The sequence below is a fragment of the Lutra lutra genome, chromosome 3, assembly GCF_902655055.1.
Source record: "Lutra lutra chromosome 3, mLutLut1.2, whole genome shotgun sequence".
Lineage (NCBI taxonomy): Eukaryota > Metazoa > Chordata > Mammalia > Carnivora > Mustelidae > Lutra > Lutra lutra.
The window spans coordinates 35896070-35921952 of NC_062280.1; positions in this window are offsets into that span (position 1 = coordinate 35896070).

The following is a 25883-nucleotide window of genomic DNA, read 5'->3' on the forward strand; positions in this document are numbered from 1 at the left end:
CTCTTACAGCAATTTCACATCACTGCAAAATGTAATTGTTTTACAAAATGATCAGTCTGGTCAGGCAGATTAGAAACTGAGATCTGTAAAAACTGTTCCTCTTCAACAGACATGTCAAGAAGTCCTGGTCCATCAGGACGTTGTATTTGATGTCACAGGAAAATTTCCACAAACTCTTCATTGAAAAGCTGACTTAGAAGGATTGGTTTTTAGATAATATTTAAAAAAAAAAATCAATGCATACTGTGGACTTACTATGTGCCAGCTGCTGTTTTAAACTCCCTCCATGAGCTCCTTTGTTCAATCTTTGCCAGCAGCCTATGATGCAGGTGCAATGTTATTATCCCATCTCAAGGAAACTGAGTCACAAAGAATAAGAAATTGGTCAGGGCCCCCAGCTCATACATGGCAGCATGGAGAGTCCCATCAGGATTCAAACCTGGCTTCCAGAGCACATAACCCCAGAGCCTCCTGTAATGCCTCTTCTTAACACAGTTTTAATTTGTGTTTTCCACGACACTGACATGGTCAAAATAGGTCTCTTCTCTGGTCTTCATTTTGAGCTGGATTAGAAGGGACGTTTAAGTTTCTCTTTTACTTTTAACTGAATCCGCTGTTGTTTTTCTTCAAACCCTTGCAGTGATACAACTGGAAATGCTCCAGTACCATCCATATAGATGGAAACGTATCTTGTTCTAATAAAAATTACTCAGAGCTTAATGGCATCGTACCCAGAGCACTCACACGGCTTCCCATATATTCCGTGGAAATTTCCATGCCCTTTCAGAATGAAGTGTCTCTTTATGCTGCCTCTAGTTCTGTGCTATAAATCAGACGCTTACTGTTGAGCTAGAAACATCTATTCCATTCAGCAATGTGATGGAAAGTAAGAGAAAGTTGCTTCAGAAACAAAGACAAGACCTGGATATCAACCCAAGTTCTGGCTTCTATTGACATGTATGTTAAGGTTACTTCGGTCTTTACCTTCTAAAAGGTTAGGGTATGAGACGGAAGCTTCTCTGCCTCTGTTCAAGGGCAGACAGAGGAACACAAATGAATGAATGTGACTTTTCAGACCGAGGTATAAACACCACCACTTCAATTCATTCTAATGATTTTCTATTTTTTTAAAGATTTTATTTATATTTTGAGAGAGAGAGCGAGCAGCGGAAAGGGTAGAGGGAGAGTATCTCAAGCAGACTCCGTGGAACCCAACATGGGGCTTAATCCCACAACCTAAGCCGAAACCAAGAGTCAGATCCTCAACTAACTGAGCCACCCCAGTGCCCCTCCACTGATTTTTCTGATACATAACTCAGATAACACCACCAACCTTCATCATATGCCTACATACTCACATCTTATGCAAATTAAATATTCCTTGATCTTTCTTTAATGAAGAGGTTGACTTGCCAAAGATCTCACAATGTGTTAACTGCAACTCTAACCAAGTCCTTATTACACCTGTGCTTCCCACATACAGAGAACTATTCTGGCTTTATTATTAGTCTGCAATCTATTTTACTTGTCACACATCCCTGTTAAGCTGGTTACAATATGGAAACTTGGAGTGGTCTCCTTCACCACTCTAACATTTTCAGGCTTGCTCTCTTTGCACGTGTGTTGAAGGCCATGGAGACAGGGGTGGACCAGTGGTGGTTAAGTGCAGCTTCTGGGGCCACTCTGCCCAGGTTGAATCAGCTTTATCATTCTTACCCACAAAAATTTATGCATGTTCCTTAGCTCCTCTGTCCCCCAAATGGCCTTACCTATAAAGTGAAAATAAGTGCTACATTGTCCTCCTTCCTCATACTGGGTCTGAATTTTCCAGCACTTGAGATTCCCAGTATCATAGTCACCCTCTAAATTAGAAGTAAAACCCAGATTTTTTTTTAAGATTTTATTTATTTATTTGACAGAGAGAGATCACAAGTAGGCAGAGAGGCAGGCAGAGAGAGAGGGGGAAGCAGGCTTCCTGCTGAGCAGAGAGCCCAATGTGGGGTTCGATCCCAGGACTCTGAGATCATGACCTGAACTGAAGGCAGAGGCTTAGCCCACTGAGCGACCCAGGCACCCCAAAACCCAGATTTTTTTTAGGTTGCATACTTTCTGCTTTACTAATCTCACTCCCGTTCTTAATAAGATTCTCTACATTTAAAAAGCCACATGAATCTTGACCTGAACCTCACACCTTATACAAAAGTGAACTCAAGATGGATCACAGACTAAGAGCACAACATAAAACTACAAAAATTTTAGGAAAAAAAAAGTCAGAGAAAAGTCTTCCAGACACAGGATTAGGTGAAGAGTTTTTTGACTTGACACCAAAAGCATGACTCATAAAAAGAAAAATGATAAATTGGATGTCATTCAAATTAAAAGCTTTTCATCTGGGAAGAACCCTGTTAGAATAAGTAACAAATCACAGACTAGGAGAAATACTTGCAAATTACACCTCCAATAAATGAATTATGGAATATATAAAGAACTCTAAAACTCAGCATTATCCATATATGGATAAATGAATAAATGAAATGTAGTTCATATACACAATAGAATAACATTCCATATTAAAAAAAAAGGAAACTGACATAGGCTACACCATGGATGAACTTTGAAGATATGAGGCTAAGTGAATTAAGCAAGTCACAAAAAGATAAATACTATATGATTTCCCTTACATAGGGTCTCTAGGGTAGTCACATTCATAGAGACAGAAAGCAGGACTCCTGATCACAAGGGGTAGTGGCGTTGTTGTTTAATGGGTATGGAATGTTGGTTCTGCCTGAAACAGTTCTGGAAATTTGGTTGTCAGCAATGTGAATGTATGTAACACTACTGAGCTGCGCACTTAAAAATGGTGAAGATGGGTGGGGGCGGGGGTGGTTGGTGCCTGGGTGGCTCAGTCAGTTGAGCTTCAGACTCTTAGTCTCGGCCCAGGTCATGATCTTAAGATCATGAGATTGAGCCCCAAGTGGAGTCTGCCTAAGATTCTCTCTCTCCCTCTCCCTCTGCACCTCGCCCCGCTCATGCCCACTTGTTTTCTCTCTCTCTCCCTTAAAAAAAAAAAAAAATAGTGAAGATGGTATAAATCATGCTATAGGTATTTTAACACATTTTTTTTAAAACCTCAATATTAAAACATAAATAATCCAATGTACAAAGGACATAAATATTCATTTCACTGAAGAGGACATACAGATGACAAAAAAGCACATGAAAAACTGTTCAGCATCACTGGCCATTAGGGAAATGCCAATTAAACCACCAAGAGGTATAACGGTGATAAGTAGGGGTGAAGTAGGTGACTACTTCTATAACGTGACCTTGCAGGGTGACCACACCTTGCACTAAGGAAACTGGTACCATATGAAGGTAGAAGACACACCATTAATAATTTCAATGGAGGGGTGCCTGGCTGGCTCCGTTGGTTGAGTATCAACACTTGGTTTTGGCTTAGGTAGTGATCTCATGGGTCATGGGATTGAGCCCCGAGTTGGGCTCTGCACTCACTGAGGAGTCTCACTCTCCCTCACCGCCCCCATTCTTTATCACTCTCAAATACATAAATAAATCTTAAAAGCAATAATTTTGGTGGAACAAGCTAGATCTGAGATGATGACAGGCAAGTTTTTTAGAATGAATAAAATAAAAAATAGTGCTAGTAATAAATAAATGCTAAGGAGCATGTGGAGAAACTGGATCTCTCCCACATTGCCAGTGGGCATGTCAAACAGTACAGCCACTCTGGAAAATAGTTGGAAGTTTCTTTTTTTTTTTTTTTTTTTAAAGATTTTATTTATTTATTTGACAGAGATCACAAGTAGACGGAGAGGAAGGCAGAAAGAGAGAGAGAGGGAAGCAGGCTTCTTGCTGAGCAGAGAGCCCGATGTGGGACTCGAACCCAGGACCCTGAGATCATGACCTGAGCCGAAGGCAGCGGCTTAACCCACTGAGCCACCCAGGCGCCCCTGGAAGTTTCTTTTAAAACTAAAAATAGATTTATCATAAGGCCCAGCAATTACACTTTTGCGCATTAGTCCTAAAGACATGAAACGTGTTTTCATGAAGAGAATTGTTAAATATGGTCCCCCCAACACAGTGGAATATTAATCAGTCATTAAAAAGGACAATGACAGCAATCATGTTTAAATAGACTTAAAATGATTCTGAAATAATGTCACGTTAAAAAAAAAAAATGCAGTAATCCAGACTCCAGCCTAGAATAAAGACTTGCAAGGAATAAGTAGAAACTAACTAGGATGTTGAGGTGGTGGTTTGGGTGAGAGTGCTCATTTCCATTCTTCTCTTTTTTTTTTTTAATAACATTCTTTGCTGTTATCGTTATATCTTACATTTTAAAAACATGAAACCCAAACTGGAAAATCATTAACAGAATACTACCATTTATAGGGAGACTCTTCCTGGGAAGGGGGGTGGGGCTTGCCTGGAGGGCCTCCTGCTGCTCTCCTCTCTCCCACTGAGAGCACTCACCAGAATGATCTTTATCAGATTAGCTGGAGTTGGTGCCAAAAGTCTGAGGATTAGGACACAGAAAAGTATCAAGGGAAGCAGAAGGAAGCCAGAAAAAAACACTACTGCCTGAGATTCATGATCAATTGAGTAAAGAAAGGGACCTTTAAGGAAAGGGGGTAAAAAGATGAATAGGGAGAGAAGGGCAGAGTTCAACCAAGAAGGGCAAGTAAATCAGTGTTGTCAGGCAGAGCCCTAAATGGGCAGCAGGTGGGGAAGGAATCTGAAGGCCTGAGCACAGGTAGGAGACGCATAGGACACAGCTCCGGAGAGAAGACAGGAAGGAAGCCAAGAGGGACAAAATGGGTGTAATAATTTCTACATTCAATTTTCCAACAACATAAATAATTAGAAGAGATAATAATATCCTTTGTTAACACACTTCATTATTCTTTTAGTTATTTTGATTTCCATGTGCAGCCTGTAAGCCTGCAGGGGACCTTTTAAAAACCAAACTGTTAATTACTCCTTCCAAATGAGAGAAGGTATGAAAGCACAAATTCAGAAACAAAGAGCATCACTTCAATGAGATGATCTGTCCAAACACACCACGGGCCACTACTTTAGCTATGCCCCCATTAAGGCACCAGGTTCACTTACCCCATGGTGGGGAAACTCTGTGTTTCAATGATCTAAGGAAGAATTGAATCTCTGCTGCTCCTTGCAAAGTTACTTAATCTCTCTGAACTTCAGTTTTCTCATGTGAAATTTTGAGGATAAATTGGGCTGAGATACACACACCCAAAAGCATCCACAGTATCCTTTATATATATTAGGCACTGAAAGATTAATCCCTTCCTCCTTCCCCTTCCTCAGTCTCCATTCTGCCCTGCCCATTCCTAGTTGTAACAGACCCTGCCCACTGCCCTCTGAACTCACTGTGCATAAGGACAGCCTCCTACTGCAAACCCTTGAGACTCTATCTCACATTTGGTTTTGGTTTTGGGTTTAGCGGTTTTGATTTTTGTTTGTTTGTTTGCACTTTACAGGCATGAAGCAGGTCATGTGTAAAGGGTGTAAAGTCCTTCGTCCATTTTATGTGCCAGAGGAGAATCAGCTTTTTCTTGCTACAATAAATGCAGATCTAAAGAGGGAAGAACATCAGTGGGAGCATAGGCTCTGGGCATAGAATCTGGACACAGCTCCTCTTGGGTTTCAATCCCAGCTTCATTGTTTATAGGCTCTATGACTTTAGACAAATTAGTAATCTCTCTTAGCCTCCATTTCCTTAGCTATAAAACGAGAATAGTAAAATCTACTTCAGAGAACTCTAATGACGATTAAATGAAATATTGGAAAAAAAGTATCTCATGTGTACCTGGCAGATTGCAGGTGCTCTTCTATGGCAATTATCATAATTATTCTGTAAAGCTCCTCTACATCAAGTGAGAAAACAGAAGTATATATAGCAAGATCCTATAAAGACATGAGAAATAAACTGACTTTTTTAAACACAGTTTTAGGACAAATAAAACATACAAGGAAGAACTAAATCCCAAATACTCATTCAGCAATCCCAAATGAAGGAAATTGTTTTCCATGAGGGCAAAATGTACTGAAGCAATATTTTATTTGGCTGTACACGTATTTACAAGTCATCACCATTGTCTGTGAAAATTAAGAAATATAGTCTTCATTTGGTTTGGATTCTACATGTCTTTGAAATTTTCACAAAAGTTTCTCTTCCCCTCCACTGCAAAAAGCCATTTCAGGTCATTCAAAGAGGATAGTAATAGATCACTAAGGCTTTGAGGCTGGTCTCAGAGCTCACTGGCACTAGTAGGAAGGGGCAAGACTCCATGTACTGTCAGTAGAAGGGCCATGCTTCCATGACAGTGAGTGGACTGGAATTTATGGCTGCATCTGTTTTATCAGCCAAAGCCCAACAATGACCAATGTGCTTTCTGGATAGCATGGTGGTATGACAAGGGGCATCAAACAGGAAAAATATTGACATGGTAATAATAATAATTTTCTCTATGTGATTTAAGGAAGAAGTCAGCAGAGATATTCTGAGGATGTGAGATTTCATTATAACAAAAGATTGAGGTTGGAACCTCAGGGGAGCATGAGGAGACTAGGACCCCAGTCAGCTTCAGAGAAAGTGGGGGTGAGGAGAAAAAGTTAGTGAAAATGACAACTTGGACATTATCTCATGGTAGAAAGGGCATTTGGGGTTATAAGAAGTTTTGAAATATAAAGCCATTACACATATGAGGTGTACCCCACCTCAGAAAAAGTATCTAAAGTTAAGGAGTTTGACCTAAAATTTGATTGCTATGTTTTAGCAAGTCCAGTAATAAAAAGAATGCTTCCATTAGGTTTGTTTTATCCTCTCCTACAAAACTCAGGTTTTCTTTCTTTGAAAATCCAGTAATCTATCCCTACAAGTCCAAACAGAGTCTCTGCCTTGAAGGAGGGGTTGCTGTGCAGAATAGGGAGGGACCTCCACATAGTAAAATCCAGAGACAGGGGAAGCCAGGAGAAGATGGTGGCACTAACAAAGCACTTTCATCTTCAAAGCTCTTTCTAAGTGTTAATTAATTAACCCTTCCTGCACCCATATAAGGCAGTGAGAAGAGAACAAAGACACTGGAGACAGAACTTGGCAGGATGAGCACAGAGGCATACAGCCCACATATCAAAAATAAGAGATGGGTTTTCCCAGTACATAGCAAGAGCCCTTCCCCATTAACACCTCCTCCCCCAAAAAATTCACACTGAGGAGAGACTCTGGAGGAGAGAAATAATGTAGTATTAGGAGGGAAACACTGATTGACTTCATGCCTAAAAAAACAGAGAAAAAGAGAAATAAGCTTTGATCCAAATAATCTTCATTCTTGAGCTCATTATATCTCTTAGCAAGTATATCTCTTAGCAAGGAAAAAGAATCTACTACACCAGAAATCACCAAAAGACCAAGGAGAAAACAAGATTCAACAGGACAACAAAAGCCAGATTGTGGGGCGCAAACATACATATGATATTGACTGGTTAGTTCATTGCTGCCATGATTTTGCTTGATTATGTGACTATTTGTTTACAAATATATGAAAATTGATCTGGAACCCAACAGAACATTCAAATCATTTTAAAGAACATTTTAAAAAATATTCTAAAATTTCAGAACTAGATACTAAGGATGGAAAAATACACTAAATAACCATATTTACTAAGACCCTCTTTAAGAAATTAACTTCTACCATATATATGAGTTGGAAGAGCATAGTCAATTCTAAGATGAGTTGCAACTCTGGTTCAGAAGAATGTGAAAAATATCAGTTAATATTAGGAGTGCCCGAGTGGCTCAGTTTGTTAAGTGTTAAGCTCTTGATTTCTGCTCAGATCATGATCTCAGGGTGGTGAGACCAAGCCCCACATAGACACCGTGTTGGGCTCCACACTCAGTATAAAGTCTTCTTGATATTCTCTCCTTCTCCCCCTCCCTCTGCTCTGGTGCTCTCTTTCTCTTAAATAAATAAAAGATTTTTTAAAAATTGATTAATATTAGCCAAGAATAACCATCTTTTCCCTTTTGATAATACCTTCAATCAAGTTCAAGTCCTGGCCCTCTGCAGGAATGCTAAGGAGCAGTTATAAAGCAACAGGTAAGGAAAAGGAAAATGTATTTTAGAAAGACCTTTCTTTGCAAAAGGTGCTAGAGTAGACAGCTCATATACATCACAGGAAATCCACACAACTTTTCAGGGCGGTTCATATTTTTGGAGATTGGAGGATACGTCATCACCTCTCCAATTTCCCACAAGTCATTCAAAGAACGAGATGGGTGTTAAAATACCAGCTTTATAAATGGTCCTTCTTAATCTGAACTTTGAAATTGGAGCTCACTTCTTCCCCACACCTCCCATGTACCTGCAAGTCTTTTGTCTATTGAGACTACACTCCTCCTGGTTCTAGAAATATTAGAGTTTCCTTTGGAATAGGCTGTTCCCTCACTTTTTGCCTAAAGTGGTTCTGTAGAGTGAGTCACCTCCTATGTCCCTCCATACCCAGGTGTGGGCACATTTCTCAAATATGACCCATCACTACATTTTATTTCTTTGACCCTAATGATTGGTTGAGGAATGGGCATGTTCCCTAAGTCAGTCTAATAAGCTTCAGTCCCACAGCTTGAGAATAAAGCAAGCACTCCTTTCCAGGAGTATGTGCTGTGCTTTTCTTGAGTGTGGAGAGGTAAGAAACAAGCACACACAATATACAGCTTAATTTCAAACAACTGCCAGAAGTCTCTCTTAAGTCACCCATATGACTCACATTTTTATGTTAGATACATGTTCCATATTTCAGCAATGAATTTATTGAGGAACTATTTAGCATGAAGAAATATGCATTATCAAATCAACAGCAATGTTTAAATGTTCACTGAAGAAGAAACAGCAAATACAATCACTGTTGATAATCTACATCTATACTTGAAACTGATGTATTGGTAGCAGGATATTGATTTTCCTTCCCAAATGGGAATCAGTCAGTTTCTCTTCAGTTTGAATAAAATGAAAATTGCTGAAAATAGCTTCCTCCACATTACTTGTGGCCAGGTGCAGCATACCAAGTCAACAAAAAAAGTGATGATGAGGATTTTATTTTTTTCCTAACAGAAGTCCCCATTAAGTACCTCAATTTTGTGGTCTTAGAACATGTGATAAATGGAAGGGCAGTAGTAGGCAATTGGGGTTTGGCACTAGGCTTCCAAGTGCTTGTTGTTATACCTTTGTGTTGAATACAAACTTTAATGGTAATTGACCTCAAATCTTTCTTTGGTTATTTAAACACACATGGATGATAAGTAAAATATAATTTGTGTTTCTTACACGTTTTCATCAAAACAGATGTTTGTAACAGACATTAATAATAACCATATAATCACAACCTCTTCTATTTTGAACGAGGAGTAAAATTTTTACTGAAAATAAGCCAAAATGGAAAGTCAAAACCACAGATAAGCATTTGAGTTAAAATAGGGCTAGTTGTTGGAAAAGGACACACGAGAGCCTTTCTAGGGGGCTGGAACAGTTGTCCATCTTGGGTAATGGTTACACAGCTTTATTCATGTAAATATTCATCACGATGTAAGTGTTCTAATTTCATCTAAAAAGTTAAAACTGGGCGCCTGGGTGGCTCAGTGGATTAAGCCGCTGCCTTCGGCTCAGGTCATGATCTCAGGGTCCTGGGATCGAGTCCCGCATTGGGCTCTCTGCTCAGCAGGGTGCCTGCTTCCCTCTCTCTCTCTCTCTGCCTGCCTCTCCGTCTACTTGTGATCTCTCTCTGTCAAATAAATAAAATAAAATCTTTAAAAAAAATAATAATAAAAATAAAAAATAAATAAAAATAAAAAGTTAAAACTAAGGCCATGCTAGTTATCTCTGTATAGCAATGCTAACACAAAGCCCTCCAAAAAAGTAAAAATTCATAAAGGCATCTTTTCTAGAATCAGGGAAATATTTCTGGCAAAGACACCAGAGAATTGAGAAACATGATCTGTTGCCTACATACACGCCCCTTGCAATGCAAAAGCGCAGCCAGCGAGGAAGTAGAGAGGACATTTTAGCCACGCCCTCTCTTCCGTCTATCCTAACTTGGTGATGGGATTTATACCGCCAGAAAGCTGAACAGCCAGCCTTCGATTTTGCCAGAATTACTTTCTGAAACTGAGAGTCATGACTAGCTCCACCGCCCCCCCAAGTCTGTCTCCAGCCTTAAGAAAGAGCATAAGCCTACATTCTTCAGCCAAATGCTTACGTGTTGATAAACTGAACACCAACATCTGTGATTCAGGCCTTAATTCTCACACGCCCAAACTTTAAGACACTGCTTTTCACCAAAACAGCATTTGAAGTAAAGGGTGGGAACAGCAACTTTATAAAGTGTTTTTGGATGAAAAAGAGAGAAGAAAAAAAGAAAAATGAATAAACTGGGAATTTTGGAGTTTCTCCTTTTTTTTTTTTTTTTTCCTTTGAGTGTCCCTGTTTTCCTATGTATTTTCCTGTGTGTGCTTTCCTATGATGGTCGAGTGAGGGGAATGTGATGAAAACGGCCCCAACTTAGATCCTGCAGAGGATGGTTTATTCTGGTGCAACACATCATGAGCTTAAAGATTTCAGACAATTTGCTCTAACGTCTCTGTGCTTCAGTTTCTTTATCAGGGGAATGAGGAGTTGTGTGGGGTTCTAAGTGAAAGCACTTTACAAACTGCAAAGTGGTACAAAAACATAAGCTCTCAACTCAGTAGCTGGGGAGATGCTGAAATCATGTCAGATCATGCCACAGCTCTACTCTACATCTTCCTGTCTTACTCAGACCAAAGGCCAGAGGCCTGTCCCTATTTCAGAGTGCCTCCCCTCAAATCTCTTACCCTCACAGTCATCCCCTGAACCTCTCACCCTCCTCTGCTCCAGCCACAGTGGCCCCTGTGCTCTGTGCTCTCTCTTACAGGTATATTCCCACCTGGGGCCTTTGCACATGCTGTTCCCTCTGTTAGAATGTTCTTCCCCCAGGAGCCAGGTCTCCACTCCCTTCAGGTCTCCACTCAAGATTTTGGTTCTCAGTGAGACCATCCTTGGCCACCCATCTAATAGTCCCACCCTTCCTTGAGACTTCCTATTCCCCTCCCCTCCTTTATTTCTTCTCCTTAGCATTTAAGATTGTTTATCTATCCCAGTATCTCCCCACTAGGTTTCCTAAGTAACACACACAGAGAACACTATTAGCTAGAATATGCTAGAACAGTTCCTGGCATATGGTAGGCAGTAAATATATATTTGTGGGATGAATGTTATTATCACTCACATCTTCCCTCTCCTTCATTCATTACCCTTTGGTTTAAGAAGCCTAAATCTTATTCATGTCTTGTCTCCTGCTTTCACCTCCTTGGGTGTCTCCTCCTTTTTCCTCCTATCCCTCTCTTCTTCCTCTTTAATCAAAGCAACCCATCCCCCTATGTTTTCCCTGTAGTGCATGATTTAGCATTCTTGTCCAACATTTAGGTTTTAGTCACGTTGTATTGGAGTTTGTGTGATCTTTTTCTTTTCCTTTTTTTTTTTCGTTTGTGAGACTCTTTGTCCCCACCTTATACACAGTGTTCAGGGCAGACTGTCCAAAATGACCATTTTTAACTACCACGCTACCCAACGTATAGCAATCTCAATAGAAAATTGTTAAATGTCTATTTTATATGTGTGTATTTGTGTTTATCTTGTATATTTTAATTTTTATTTCCATTGGAAATGTTTAAAAATGAGTTTTTCAGGCAATGTCTTCAGTTCTGTCTTTGAGAAGATTCTAGCAGCTCTCATACTGCTTCTCACCCTCCCCCACCTTATCTCAGAATGTGTAGGTTGAAAATTACCACCGCGCTCCACGGTCATTATCACTCTCCCTAAACATTCTCCATTTTGCTTTTATTTTTACATTTTCCTTCCTCCCAACCCCATTGCACTCAGGTACAGAAAATTTGGGATTCTTGTAACTTGCTAGGCATGTAGAAATACGTAAAATAAAATGTGTGTAAGGAAAGCTGTAGAAAAATGTACTTCCAGGAAACAAATAGGAAAATAAAAATCCTCTTCGAAGTAGACAGCTTTATTTGAACTCTTCAGGAAATTCAAAGCTCTCAAACATTGCTCTACGTTCAATGACATTAATTCTCAAATTTAAGTCTCTCTACCCATGTACATGATAACTACTATGAACAAGAAAAACCAATGACTCTTTTTATAGCATCTTCATACAAGATCTTCAAACCATTTGTTCACATGACTGATCTCAGCAAAGTGGGTGAAGGGCATTAATAGACATTTGGAAATTCCTGTAAATCCATCATCCTGAAAGACAGCGCAATGCCCACAGTGACACTGAAGGGAGTGAAATGAAATATGCCACTGACTCTCCAGAGGTTAATCGATCATATTCCTGGTGCTCCTTGGTTTGACATAACCAAATTTGCACCGAAAATCAAGTCATCTATCTTTGTTCTGGTCAACTTAAAAATTTAATCCTATTTGACCTTTCTGAGGTACCATCAAAGAAAAACAGATTCTTTTTTGGAACTGGGCAACCCCCTTTTATCTGTATTACAGACACCTGAGCTGTTCCAGCTCTGTTCCAATTCAAGAGTGCTGAATGGCCCGTGACAAATCTATTCACTTGCTTTTTGGCCCCCAAAGGCAGAGAGACAGGGGACTTTATTTGTTTTGCTTTGGGATGATAAAGGGAAAATTTTAAGGAAGATTAAAAAGAGAGAGGACAAGAGAGGAAGAGTGACATGATGCCCTGATTCACCATATATCTGCAGCAGAAATAAATCTACAGAAATCATTAGGTTCCCACAGTCAACCAATTTTTCTCACGGAAACAGTTGCCAGAGTCCGACTCTCACAGTGGCCTCCAGAAAGCAGACTTGGCCCTTGCTTCAATTTGTTTTTATTAACTTAATTTAGAACTTACTGGAGGGATGCTACTTTTTTTTTTTTTTTTTTTTTACATAGAGGCTTTCTTCCCAGAACCACAGAGTATTTGAAGTTATATTTCAATGACTATTTACAAAGGGATTTTTCTTTCTCCTCTCTCCCTCTCTCTCCCTCTCTCTCTGTCTCTCCTCTTCATGACACACTCTTGCTCTCATTCTCTCTCTCTCTCTGGCCAAATATTGCTCAAATATCCTTTGTTGGATGTTTGAAACCTCTAATTTTCATCATTGTCCTGGAGTATCCCTTTTTATAGGAGAACTTCTTCCCAGGGAAGAAAACCAGCTTGCTTCTCTGAGGGTAATGGGTGAATTTGATATGTTTAAACCAGGGTTAAATTTCTGCAGCAACTATTCAAGAGGAAAGCAAGTCAAACTGACATCAAAGAGCACGTGTATCCATCCACTTCAGTGAACGAAATGCTAGCCGAGCACAAAGAATGAGTAGCTGAAACCAAAGACATTAGCTTATGAAAAAAAAGGCCATTTGAATGTGATACTATCATGTATATCTCATACATGGTCTTTGGGGATCTCAGGCTCATCACCCACATGAGGTACGAGAGCACAGTGGCCAAAAAGAATGTTTTTTTATGTTTGGCTCTCACACTTGTTTCTTCCTCTATGTTTGTGTAAAGGTCTAAATCAAGCTCTTGGTTCTGTTAGGAGAAACAGAAAAAATTGAGTATGGGGGTTAGAATTTTCTTTGCCAACTGTACTTTTAGGGTTTGAAATAAAAGGTATTTATTTGTATCATTACAAATAGGTAACTTCTTATTTTTACTCAGAAATAATTCAAAATGCCAGTTTAGTGCCTAAAACAATCAATAAATCTTTGAGAAGACCTGAGATTCAGTCAGGCTTCCTTGTCCCTAAAATGTAGAGATGTAGGTGTATGGTGGTGTGTCTCTCAACAGCCGTGCTTCACAGTAGAATTGCTGTGACTCTCTGGAGATAAATTTGTGATTATCTTGATCTAGAAGGATACAGAAGATCCAGAAGCACTTCCTGTAAGTACAGTTTCCTCTGTGTGCCTCACAATAGAGAAAGAGGAACCAAAGAGGATAAAGGAGGTAGAGGGGGATTATCCACTCTTTATCCCCATTTGTATTCTAGTGATGATAATGTGAACTCAGGTTATGACAGTACATTGTGATGAACTCTAGCAATCCAAAGTAAATGAGATTTCATATATGTTAAATATGTGACAAGTAGGATGATACCTTTATGGCATATGACTCTATAAAATGGCAGAAAACTTTCTCCCCAGTGTTTCCTTCCTTCTGGTATTCATGCCGTCATGTGACCTGCTCCCTTTGAGGATGGGCTGGACTTTGGGACTTGCTTCTAGTGGAAATGAATATAGAACATAGCAAAAGCGATGGGCTGTCATTCCTAAAATTAGGCAATAAAGAACTGTAACTTGTGTCTTACTAGCACTCTCTTTTTCTCTTGCCTTCTTAGCTTTCTGGCTTCCATGAAACAAACTGTCATGTTGAAGAAGCCCATGTGGCAAGGGACTGAGGGTTGCCTCCAGCCAACACCCAGTGAGGAACAAGAGCCCACAGCTTAACTGCCCACAAAGTACTGAATCCTGCCAACAACCATATGAGTGAGTTTACAAATGGATCATTCCCCAGTTGAGCTTCCAAATGAGACCATAGTCCTGGCTAACACCTGCATTGTGAGAGACCCTGAAGCAGAGAACCCAGCTAAGACATTCCCAGACTCTTAACCCACATAAACTGTGAGATAATAAGTGTGTTTTGTTTACAGCTGTTAAGTTTTAGGGTAATCTGTTATGCAGTGGTAGATAACAGCAAACCTCCTCTTCCCATAACAAGTTCTTCCAGAGAAGTGTTCGGAGTCATTTTTAATTTGACATGACTCATTTATATCTGCAAAGAATAAGAACACTGATTTCAGAAATCTTGAGGGACAAAGATAACCATCCTGTGTTGTTCACCTCATTATCACTGGAAAAGTCTATAGGCAGTGGGCCAAGGGTCAAAACTACCTGGCTCTGTCACAAGCCCTGTGTCAGTTAATCTCTCCAGGCCTGGCACTGCTCTTTGATAAAATGAGGTGAAGGTACTGGCTAACAGTTACATCTGAATTTCCTCCCAACATAAAAGGTAAATGAGAGGATCCAGCGCAGCAGTGGGGACTGTTAAAGATGGTGCTGTTCACTGACAAACAATTGCATTAGTCAAAAAACCATCTCAGTTAAGAACTGTTGCTGCCTAAGCAGCATAAAACATTTGCCTTTCTCCTTTAAAGCAGATTTAAAAAAAAAAAAAAAAAAAAAAAAAAAAACCACCACAAAATAAGGCCCAGCAATTCATATCATTAAGTGAACACCTTACCAGGATCCTACTTCAGGTCAGCCAGATTCAGACCACCTCCACCCCTGTGTCTGGAAATGACTGTAACTTCATCAAGGAGTTCTTTCAACCCTCTGAGGCATGATGATATGCACCTAAGATGTCCTCAGTTCCTAAGTAGTAAGCTGTGCTACAAATCACATTCCCATACTAAATCAAGGCTGCTGGAAAAGGAGCTAGCTCTGCTAGAAAACCAGGTATGTCCTGGAAATAAAATACCTAAAAGCCATAAGTGTTTGAACAATTTTGAGCCTGTAGACACAGATGAGAGTTTTGTGGTGAACCACTGACAGTTTAATGATTTTGAGAAGTCTAACTATAAAATTCTAAGAAACAGGAAAACATCACATGAAACAGTAGCCTTAAATGAAGACAATCTTTTCAAAGTGAGGAATGATTTGAGAGACAGTTGAGGAGACCTGTAAACTATTTCTAATCTACCCAATGGAAAATCTAACAAAAAGCTAAAATTAGTTCAGCTTGTGATCTTCACACATTCACAACTGGATAGACAGCCAATAATTCACCAGGAGGGAGTAGTGATTTGCCAGCATTTCTATGTATGAACATATGCCCTTTCAATCAAGAAACAGCCTGTTATATGATTTTGAGACTCAATAACTATTAAGTATTTCAATTGCGTTACTTTGGCAGGAGTTGTTTCGATTGTCTTATTAAATCTGATTAGTTTTACAGTGGAAATAAAAACACCACACGCACACAAATCATGTCGTCGTTGTTTCTTAAGTGAGCGATATCCTTTCATCTTTCAACTAGTTAGCAATTATATAGTGAATCCAATCCATATAGACAGCCAACACAAGTAAGTCAGACATAACCGATTTCGTATGAATTAATAAGTATGTAATGAGCCTTTACTGCTCGTTAGCAGGAGTTCTGCAGATAATTGACTCCATTCTCCATTTCCCTCTTGTGTCTGGAAGCAGCTTAAAAAAGTAGCCAAAAGAAAAACGTACGGCAAGTAAGCTTTGGGTGGTGAGCATTTATTCTGGGGTCCATCAGAAAAGTAATGTGGTCTGGGTATTTTCTACACTTCTGTTCAATGGCTTTGTCATGCATGTCACTTCTAACATAGACATCTCTGATATTTAAAACCTTAGACTCAGTTGTTCCTGATTCTGGAATCTCTGAGTATTCATTTGTCAGTCTTTCCTTTCCCAATGCATGAATGTCTCTTCGATGTAATCACTCTTCCAGACATGAGCAAGTGGCTGCAGTATTAGGATAAATTCATGAGATCAAAACTGCCAGGAAAGATGCTGAAGTGTCTGATCTTGCTCCAGAAACTAATGCTTTGTTGAAATTCAATGCCACGTATTTTACCAGGATGTGTTTAATGTGCATCAATGGGAAAGATTTGAAATAGCACATTTTAATGCTAATTCATAAGGAGCTATTTCCAGACACTACTTACAGGACCCTTTTAAACAATCTTGAATTCCCACTATCATGAACACTACTGACAATAATAGTAACACCCCTTGTTGAATTGACAAAGCACTTTTTTATGAAATATAAAAGTCCTGTGAGACAGATAGCAAAACATATTTTCCATTTAACAGATGAGGGAATTGACACCAGGAAGGGTAAGTAACTGGCTTGCAGTTAGCAAGAGGTAGAAATGGAACCAGAATCCAAGCCCTGGAACAAGCAAATCCAGAATGCTTTACAGCACAAGAGGACCAGATTGAATCTAAAATATAAAAGCAAAATTGCAATGATAATAATGTGGACATTTTTCTCATAACTGGCCAAGACTAAAATAGAACATGGGTAACATTTGGAAGTAGCAATCGGGAAGAGATGAAGTCCATTCGGAAATATGAGTAGAGATTTTCTATCTAAAAAAAGCACTGAGACTCATCTATGGACCTCTTGGTCCTCTCAGTTTCCATTTGCTGCAAATGAGCCAGCTACCTGAAAAGTTACCAATAAGCATCTCTTAATGGGACAGATGAGGTCGGTGTCTTCATTTGAGACTGTCTTTAGCTTTTGTCATCCTAGTTCCCAAAATGTGTACAGCTCTTCATGATTGACTAAGCACAGCCTCAGACACTATTGTATTCCATTCCTACCTCAACCTTATGGACAAGGCAGAGCAGATGCCACCCTCCCCATTTACCCCCGGGACTCTCTAACTTACAAAAATGCCATGTCACTCATTAGTGCACTCTAAGTTAGTCAATCACAGATGGTAGGAATGGAATTTGGGATTACTTGTCTAAAGCTGACCTCTCTACAGCAAATCTTATCATATATATATATGAAATACTGAGTATTGTAAAGCTCTGAATCAGCCAGAGTCCTATCAGGAGACATCAAAACGTTATTTGAGCAGTTTAGTATAAACTTGGAGTAGATAAACAATGACAGTGACCAAAAAGAGATGTCAGCCTCACCCATCCCCCCCCAAAGAATGCTTATCAGTAACTTTTCAGGTAGCCGGCTCCTTTTGATCAAAAGATCTATATTTGAAGTCTGTCCTTTTCTTCCAAAGAAAATCTCTACTCATGTTTCCAAATTAACCTTATTTCCTAGATACTCCTCAGCTACCCATAACTGAAAAGCCAGAAACAGAGCCCTAAGGTATCACAGAGGTAGCAGCTGCAGAAAGCAGCTACCACATACTCCTCCTTGCTCTCACTGTGAGTAGCTACCCAATTTCCCATGGTAGTCATGTCAATCGCCTAGCCAGTAGAGTGACTCATTCTTGGTCCACTGGCTCAGTGGCACAAGGATCCCAAAATGGCCAGGTGGTAGTCTCATCTTCCAATTCCATGAAACCAGTGTTGCACTGTTATAGGCACCAATGGAAACTTTTATCTCTCAGGAACCAAGACCTCCAAAATGAATGAAAAGCAAAATAATCACAGTTGGGTTATCAGTGAGAGGATCTACTCCTAGTTGTTCCACACCCCAGACCCATGTATTCTGGCTCTGAGGAAAGATAACCCTAATGGGTCTCTGATTGCAAACACCTAGGGGTACCTGGGTGACTCAGTCAGTAAAGTGTTCAACTTTTGATTTCGGCTCAGGTCATGATCTCAGGGTCATGAGATCAAGCCCTGAGTCAGGCTCCACACTGGGTGTGGAACCTGCTTAAGATTTTCTCTTTCCCTCTCCCTCCAACCTTCCCCTCTTTCCCTCCCTCTCTTAAAAAAAAATAAATATATGAATACAAAGACATAATGTTTCAGCCACTCAGGATATTGTCTCCTAACTGACACCATAGACCTAATTTGAAAGCATGGTAATAGAATTCTTTCTGAATGACACCCTGGAATAAAATATTTGTATGAAGAACATAACTTCCTCTATTTCATTAAACCAATCACAGGAAAATCTCCTCACTTAAATTCACTGGACATTGCTTAAAAATAAAGATAATTCCAACAGAAGCAAAAGAACACAACAGATCATAGTGTACTTTAAACAGGATATTAACCAAAGTAAAGGAAAATCAAGAAATCTGCAAAGAGAAGGCAACTTTATACTATTCATTTTAAAGAAAATGGTAGAAAGGTGAAATCATATAGTAAAGAAAGAGAATGAACAAATTTGAAAGAAATAAATGCAAACTGGTAATATTCCAATTGCTCTGGAGTTTTTTGGGTAGATACATATCCTGTCATTTTCCCCCTTCAACCCAACCCCCCCCGCCATTAGTCACCTCCATACTCTCCCTAGTGACTCATCATCTTTGCAGTTGGAATACCCACACTGAACAACAGCATCCAGATTCTTTGACCACATTCCCAAGTTAGTGCTATTGAAGAGGGAGCATTCCTAAAAGCTGCTAGAAGCTGATATCATTAGCAGGGTCTTATAGGAAGGAAGCTTGAATAAGATAGAGATGTATATAGGAGCTGCTGCTCCCTCTGGAATTCAGGGAAGAAGCCCAGGATTCAGAATCTCCACCTTCATCCAGAGAACAAAGGCCCCTCCCAGAGCTTCATCATTACTCACACCCCTTCTCCTTACAGCCAGCCAGTTGCAATATGCAGAATGCCAACTGGGAAGAGCCAAGCCCTGCTTTTGAGAAAAATACCAAAGAGAAGAGAGCAGAAGGATGATCCCATCCCCTTAAAATCCTACTGCCATCTTTCTAGCTCACTCCATGTCTCACCTTCTTTTACATGGGTTTATTCTAAAGCTCTTCATAATGCCTAGCAAATAATAGATACTAATTAGACTTCTGTTGAATAGATGAATGAATGAATGAATGAATGAATAGATAAATCCTTGTAATGTGTCTTCTTGCCTATAGTTTCTTTCCGTTCTAACCCCATCCTTCACAATATCAGAGAAAACATCTTAAAGGTATATCATGTCATTTTTTTATCCACCAATACACTCTACCCCACAGATGAACAAGAGAGCTTCAATGCCTACCCTTATTACTGGAATTAATGGATGACCCCTATTCCATCTCCAACTCCATGCCTTCACTTACCTTAAGCTCCAGCACACCAGTCATGAGCTAGGTTACTCAGGAAGTAACTTAAATTCATGAACTTCTACTTTCTAATACTTCCTAAGTAGGGCTAAAAATACCGACACATTGCCCTTCTCCTGCCCTGACCACTACTCCCCTCTGGTGAATTTCACCTTTGAGAAATAATCATTTCTCTCTCTCTTTCTTTCTCTCTTTTGGCAAGGGATGGGGAGCTGTCCCATATAGTACTTTGTGTACGTCTTTATCTGTGATTTATTCTGTCTTGCTTTATTGCATGCATTATCAATTCTTACATCTTTTATTAGGCTATGAGCTCCTTGAGGTCAGTTACTTCTTTCAACATCTGTGTTCTCCCCAGCACCTAGCCTGACCCTAACCTATTTCTGTTGATAACTTCTTGAATGGATCTACTATGAGAGGCATAGGAGTCTCTTAAAAGGATTTGATTATAGAAAAACTGAGAAGGCAGCATGTTCTATTTCCTTACCTCAACTCCAAATTCTTTCACACTAAATTGCTTATTTTTTAAAAGTTTTATTTATTTATTTATTTGTTTGAGAGAGAGAGAGCACAAGAATGGGGTGGAGGGGGCAGAGGAAGAGGGACAAGCAGAGACTCCACTGAGTGCAGAGCCTAACTCAGGGCTTGACCCCATGACACTGGGATCGTGACCTGAAGCAATACGAAGAGTCAGATGCTTAATCGATTAAGTCACCCAGGCATCTCCTTATTGGGAAGAAAAAAAAATTGTCCCTTTAGCTTAAGTCCTTTTCTTCCAACAAATGTAACGGACATCCCTCTGGGGGAGAGGCAATACCCCTCTTTTTAGGGTAGTGCTTCTAAGTAAGAACATGTGTATCTGATCCTTTCTGGGAAGCAGATTTTCACAGAGAAGATGAGACCCTGATGCTACTGAGAGACTGAATTGAAGACACAGAGATGGGAGGCCAGGAACACCAAGATAAACTCCAAGCATGTCATAATCTTGCCCAGACCAATCCTGACTGGTGGTCCCTGGAAGCCTTCTAGGTGGTCCATAGACGGGTTCCTTGAGGAATTCATGTTTATAATATGTCTGTGTCTTTGTTTTTGTTTCTGGAATGAATTAATCATTTAGCTAGAATAGTAAATGAGGATCAGACACTGCCTTTCAACAAAAGCAGTTCCTTTTGTCTCATTAATACTTGAAAAAATGTTTGGCCCTGTGAAATGTGAGTAGGTGAAATGTGTCAACTACAGGGTCTTTGCCCTTGATAAAATGATACAAAATAAAGAGAAGTGTGAGATTATTCTTATTATTCTTCCTCTTAATTTTACACAGAGGTGCTCTCTAGACCACCCCATTAAACCCTTGTCAATATTACCAGTTCCCTTAGGATGTCCTAACCTAAGTCGCCAAGTCATCTTTTGGGCTGCTCATTCCACTGAAAAAACCCTTACCCCCATCTGCCCAGAAATGCTAATTCATTCCTCAGAATTAAAGTCAAGAATCATTCCTCCAAGGAAGACTTCTCTGATTGCCCCAGACAAGTGTTGATATTCACTTACATTTACCACTTATTTCTTTATACCCAGTATTACTATGAATTGAAATTGCACATTTATTTTTCTGTTTCGGTTATTTATTTGTGCATAGCATGCCACCCCAAAACTTACTAGCTTAAGACAACATTTTAGGGGCACCTGGGTGGCTCAGTGGGTTAAGCCTCTGCCTTAGGCTCAAGTCATGATCTCAGGGTCCTGGGATTGAGCCCTGAGTTGGGCTCTCTGCTCAGCAGGGAACCTGCTTCCCCTCTCTCTCTGCTGGCCTCTCTGCCTGTGATCTCTCTGTCCAATGAATAAATAAAATCTTTAAAAAAAAATTAAAAAACCATTTTGGAAAGTTTTTCTCATAATTTTATGGGCCAACTGGGTTCAGTGGGGCAGTTCCTCTCCACAAGTATAGTAATAGCTGACTGAGGTTATTCATGCAGCTGGGTTCAGCTGGGAGCACACCTGGAGCCAGGACATCAAGGAGAGCCTCTCATTGGCCAAGGCATCTCTCCACTTGGTGGTTCCTCCCTTATCAGCCTATCTTGAGCCTCCTTGCAGCTTGGTGGCTACACCCTAAGGAAAGGTGATGTTGCTAGACTTGTTAAGGCCTGGGTCTAAAATTTGTTCAACTTTACTTCCTTTTCTTTTCATTGATCAAAGCAGGTCACAAAACTATCCCAAATTCTAAAGGAGCAGAGCGAGGGAGGAGCAGCAAAGAATTTATAGCCATGTTTAAACCACCACACTTCCCTTACCAGTGATTTTTTTCCAGGTTAAAATACTCCAAGAATTTAAAGATCTGCTCTGGGGATAGCAGTCTTTGAGAAATTGGGAAGACTATGTAAAACTGTGCCAGAAGGAATTTAAAACAAAAGTTAAGAAAAGAGATGCCAGAAAGAAAGAAAAAGGAAGGAAGGAAGGACGGGAGGAAGGAAGGAAGGAAAAAAGAAAAGAGATGCCATAACCCATTTTCCAAAGTTTCCAAAAATTCTGGCTTAAAAACGGCTCATGAACAATGAAGGATTGGGGAATAGCCACCAATTTCCTCAGTCTCTCTAGATGCCTAAGGAAACAAAGTTACTTGTAACCAGAACTACAATGAAGACATGCATTCCTAAGAGCCCCAAACTTTCCGCATTCCACTACAACCCAGAAATGCAACTAGCATAAGGTTAACCTGACATCAGGTCTCTGGCCACTTGATACATTTAACATATTTAAGTAAATTTTTGTAAATAGTTTTATCTAATACACCATTACACACAGTCTAATAGGACCTTATCACTAGAATTTCAGGTATTTGTTCTGAATACAAAATACTTTATTTTATTTGCCAGAAAAAGGGTACATCCAAAGAAGGTTTAACAGTTAATTCAATTGCATTCACTTATCAGGGGAGTTTATAGAGTCAGGTTCACAGCATAATTAAGGAATTGATTGTAATTGTTCACTGTAAATATGGGCATAATAGCTTTCTGGAGTGAAATTTAATGATATGCATATACAAAAGCATTGAAAGCTTTGCATACTTTTTGAGCCATAAATTCTTCTGAGTATTTGTCCTAGAGGAAATGGACACAAAGATAACATTATGAGCTGTTTATTGTAGCATCATTTATAGCACTGAAAGTATTGGCAACAATCTATATTCAAGTAATGTGAGATAAATTATATAAATTACAGTACATCTGTAGAATGGGACATGGATAGCCACTAAGGTTATAGTATAGAAAGGTAATTTGTGATATAATATATAAAAATAAGTACATGAAATAGTATAGGTTAGCTATAGTATAGGTCAGCTATGTATAAAAACTGGCAAGCAATACATTGGATAATTAGCAGTGATTAATTGTAGATTGTAGGATTTAGGTAAATCTATTATTTTTGATTATTTATATTTTCCGTAAGAGACATATATCTCTAATAAGAAACATTAAACTTATTTTCCTATTGTTACTGTTTACTTGTGCATCACCAGTCTATGGACTGTTTGGAAGTGCAGCAGTTTGGTTTGAAAGAGTTCTAGAAACTGCGGACAATCTTTACCAAGCTACTTTCTAAGACCAAAGTTGTTTGTTAATACAAAGCCATCAAAATATGCAGCATTTCAGACCAACCGTACAACACAACAAATAACATGTTTCCTCCTGAATGTGACATGAACACACTGAATCTGAAATGTCTATAAGATTCAGGGCTAAGAAATGAAACTGAGTTCTAGACCGTAAGTTCCATGAAAGCAGGGATTTCATTAAGTAAATATGTTTTGGATGGGAAGATGAATGAATGAATGAATGCATGTTGGTATCACATGAATTATTAACTTCCAATAAGGTAGTATTTCAAGGTACTTTCCTAATCCCCCGGGGTTACTCCATTATGTCCCATGTTGTTGTGGCCAAAAATGTCCCAGGGACTTTTGAGGGCAATTTTTAACATGCAATGATGATATATAGATAGATGGGTAGGTAGGTAAGAAGGTAGATAGATAATTGAGAGAAAGGGTTGAGAAAAGTTTCAGTTTGTAGCTGGAAGCTGAAACAATGAGGAAAAGCATCCAAGGAGAGTGAAGAGAAAATGGCCAAGAACAGAAATTTGAGGAATAAAGGCCTATAATGATCTTCGGCACCCCATTTACCTACATGGCCCTCAGATCTCCAGATCTGTGATTTGGATCTGTCCACAGACAGCTGTCCAGGCTGTCCACAGCACCCTGAACTTCACCCTAAAGTTAAAAGAGTGCAAAACCGAGATCCACCCACAGGAGATCCCTGCCAGCGCCAAATCATCTCATCCTTGTGCATGAGATCTAGAAATCTCATTTATCCAATTCTCCTACATTTGACATTTGTTCTTAATGTCTTACCCCCTATTCCAAGCCTTTTAAGACAAGGAGTCTCTGCCTTGTTTGAGCCACAGCTCTCACTTCTGGAGTGATGTGTCCTACTTTCCTGGGACCACCTGCTTCTCTGCGCCTCTGCCATTTGTTTATCATCAGCTCCCAGTCACTCCACTCACCCACCCACGACCCACCCACATTTCCTCTTATGACCCATTGCTAGACTTGGTCAGACCGTCTGCCTCAGCACAACTCTCTGTTCTCTCCACAGTGCCTGTCCTTCACCTGCCAACCTATTGACTAAGCCTGGGATCTGATAGAGGGCACATTTTCCAGAGAAAATGTGGTGCTCCCTTCCTTTGTGCTCCCTTCCTTTGAAGCTAGAGTCATTTTTATCCTATTATCTTTAGGCAATAAGAGGATTTTAGGTCAGCTCAGTGTTGAATTAGTCTTGATATTTTGATTCTTGATGTACTCAATTCATGTTTTTCCCCCCTCACTAAGGCTGGTTGATCCAGATAGAGGAAAACATTCACCCATCTTCCTGGACCCAGGTTTCTAACACTTGCCAGGTATTTAGCCCTCCCTCTGAAACCTCAACCTTTCCCTTTGGTCACACATGCAACTACATGAAGTAGTTTTGGACATTTGCTGAAGGCACTTGTGGTGTGTTCTGTGGTGTTTGCCAAGACCTTCCTTTAGAACCAAAGCATGCAATTTAGGATATACCTTTAGATGTATATCCTTAAGTATCTGTTCCTAGAATGTCTCTTTGCTTTCCTTTTTTCTATGAGATTTTTGAGATTATCAAGGTCTGGCCTTCTGAATAATTTCTTTTGTTCCTATCTATGATCTAAAAAAAATCTGCTCACCAATATGTACTTAACACTTCAGAATGTGCCCAATGGGTTAGTCAAGAGCAGGACTAATGATTAATTCTTGATTTCCTCCTGGTGTATTAGGATTGTTCTTGCAAGTCTCCTCTTGTGTTTCCACATAATTCTCTAGAGCAGCTGTTCCACTTCTTTCTCTTTCTTCTTCACATTAAAATATTGACTAAGAACCCAAGTCACTGAACCACAGGTTGAGAAATAGCACCAGTCAGATTACTTTACCTCTCACAGTCACCAGCATACCCAGGACTACAGCCATCTTGTAATTTCATGACAATACATCAGTCAACCAGTCCCACTCAGAACTTCTTGCTTTTGCAGATTACATCCATTGGCCATTCCATAGTTACCTGAATGCATAGGAAAATAGTAACAACAACAACAACAAAAAACTAAAATATCTTGTGAACTCAAACTAATTGACTTCATTAATAATTTGCACTAAGACCAGTGATATTCAATATAGAGAGTAGAAGGTTCTTACCCAACTAGTTTAGAACTGCCAGCTTGGAAACAACAGAAATGTTATTCGGTTTCCAAAGCCCTAAATCAGAAACTTCACTTGCCATTTCAGGGAGTTGTGAATATTCTATGTTGTTTCTCCTGTCTCGAGTTTTCTAAATGTACTGGACCAAGACACAGGATGATGAGTGGCTGAGTGACACCCCCACCAGCTCATATACACACATGATTTTTCACTTGCAGTTGCAGAAATTTTGTGCCCAGATTAATGAGGTCC